Source organism: Olea europaea, chromosome 6 (assembly GCF_002742605.1).
Source record: "Olea europaea var. sylvestris chromosome 6, O_europaea_v1, whole genome shotgun sequence".
Classification (NCBI taxonomy): domain Eukaryota; kingdom Viridiplantae; phylum Streptophyta; class Magnoliopsida; order Lamiales; family Oleaceae; genus Olea; species Olea europaea.
The window spans coordinates 17,601,353-17,604,033 of record NC_036242.1 but is presented as its reverse complement, the minus strand read 5'-3'; positions in this window follow the sequence as shown (position 1 = coordinate 17,604,033).

Here is a 2,681-nt window from a genome sequence, read left to right as displayed (position 1 = left end):
TTTTTTTTTTTTTTTTTAAAATTGAACTAATCAATGTTTTTATATGTAAACAAACATATAAATGGTTGAATCTGACTCCAACATTTTTCATGAAGCTATTGTTTCGATCTTTTTCTTCTGGCAGTTGTTACGTTTTACCTTTTAATTTTTGATTGTTATATTGGTTGATTTTCCTAGATTTACGTTTAGATCTAGATCTTGATGCAGATCGAACATCAATTTGGATCTATATTTAGATCTGAAATAGTAATAGTAGCACGTTGCAGTGATTTCAACGAGTAACATAATGTGTTTCTTTTATTTTATGGTGGCGGTGGCTTCATGCGGTGTTGGTGGTGGTGGTGTGGAATGTTTCAACTAGTAGTTTGTGTGGTAGTGGTGGTAATGGTGGTGTGGAGTGATTTCATATGAGTTAAATGTTCGAACAGCAACTGAACGTTGGGCTATACGACAGCTTACTTATAAAATTTCAGCAAACTTTCTAGTGATCACTCAAATTTGGTCCATCCCACTTCATAACTCATCGAATGGATTTCATTTCTCTTTCTGCCTACATGGATAACGAAAATCTTACATGTCAATTAAATCCATCTAAATGTTAAATGAAATGCCAACTCATTTATTCCAAAAATACCTATACCATTTTGTGAAAAGGAAAACATGTCTTCAGTTTACAATTGGAGAAAATTTGGAAATTGAAATAGAATTCCCCCAAAATCTCTCCTCTAAGCCTAACCCTCAAGTCGATTGAATCGGCAACAAAAACATAAGGAATCCCAAATCTTCGATTTCCTTGTCTGTCAAGTTCTAGCAATGTATACTAGTGCAATCATGATTCCTGCAAAAAGTCTGCCCACCTTTAACATTGTAAAGGAAGGAAAAAAAAAAGTGCCATTATAACAGGCCTATTTCAAATTCAATGGCTGCAAAAGCCATTGTCCATTTTCTACCAACGATATTTGATGTTTCATAACTTGCTAAGCTTCTCAGAAGTGAAATAATTCTCAAGATTCCAACAACGATTTCATTTTTATCTTTAATATCTCTTGAATAAATAGAATAGCTTCACTCATTACACCCACATCTGTGAATTATACAGCAACAATTATAAACTGGTAGATAGGCAACTTGTTAAATTGCTCCCCAATTCACATTTTCTTTTTCTTTTGTAAACCTCAATGGACAAATTGGTAAAGGAGTGTTTAGAATAGGCATTTTTCGATTTTATAATATGGGGATCATGTAGGCATTTCGTTTAACATTTGGATGGATTTAACAATCACATAAGAGTTTCGTGATCCACGTAGAAAGACTGTAACGCCTCAATTTTTCATAAATCTTGAAATATTATCAAAAATTGTCTTTTTTTCGTATTAAGGATGGAACGATAAAAATAAATTTCTTTAAGAATAAAATAACTGAAATATCTATAAACTTAAACTAAACATGAAAATTGAATCCTTAAAAAAATAAATATGTTCAACTAACCAATTAAATAACATGACTTTAAACTTTAAACCAACTAATAAATTTAAAGAAAAAAATAATGTGTATTTTGTTTTCTCTTTCTTCGATCCACTTGGTACACCACATCATCGTCATGCCACAATCCAATTGACCAGCACTAACTTGTAAAATTATTGTGCAAGTAAGTAATTAAGAATACCTCGTAAGATACATGCAATTTTCATACACAATTATATAAAAATAAATAAAAATGTCATACCACTCCTCTTATGAAATATATCGGTGACCAAGCGACATACTCATCTTAAGTCATCTTAAATTCCCGTATAATATATATCTCTTTATAAAAAAATCTGAAGATCTATTGGCAATTCATGCATATTTAATTGAATACATAAAAATATAAAGAAACAAACCACTTGTACAAAAATATTTTACCTTAATCGATTTGAAAAATTACGAAGGATTGTAAAACAATGCATGTGAAAAAACTTTTTTCTATGCTTCTTTCTCTCTCTGCCTTAACTCTCTCGTTTGATTCGTTTCTTTTTAATGTGAATATGGTTGAATTGACATGCCTATTTATACAAGACTATAACCTTTATTTCTATTGAATTTGTGTGTGGTTGGAAGTCTAAAGCTATATAAGAGTAAGGAAATTAGATATGAATTGACTCTTCATAGATTTTGGATGCGTCTAGTTATAGGTTAGAATGGCTTGCAAATACGATATATCTATTCCTAGCAAAACTTAGGTGAAATAGAGTCTTGGAAAAAAAAGTACTCCGTAAGCACAATTAAAGGGAAATCAGTAAGTGGTATTTGAAGTGAAATAAAATTTATAATTAATACTTACCACAATCAAAGTAGATTCATGGCCAACAACTAACAACTAAAAAGTAGAATTTCTATATGCCTACACGTGGCTACCAATCTTAACAATCAAATTAATTAAATACTAATAAGTGACAATTTCTTTAAACTTCAATATCTTGGGTCTAATCTATGTGAATTAACGTTTTTTGGAGGCAAAGACTTTTAATTAATTATGAGCTACAAAAAGAGTCCATCATCAATAAACTTATTTTTCCTCTATCAAAATCTAATTATTGGTCAAAATAATATTAAATGTAACTATTTCACTTTAGCCCTCAACTTTCAAAATTATTAAAAGGCATCTAGGTCAAAATCTCTATCTCCAAATAACTAAATTC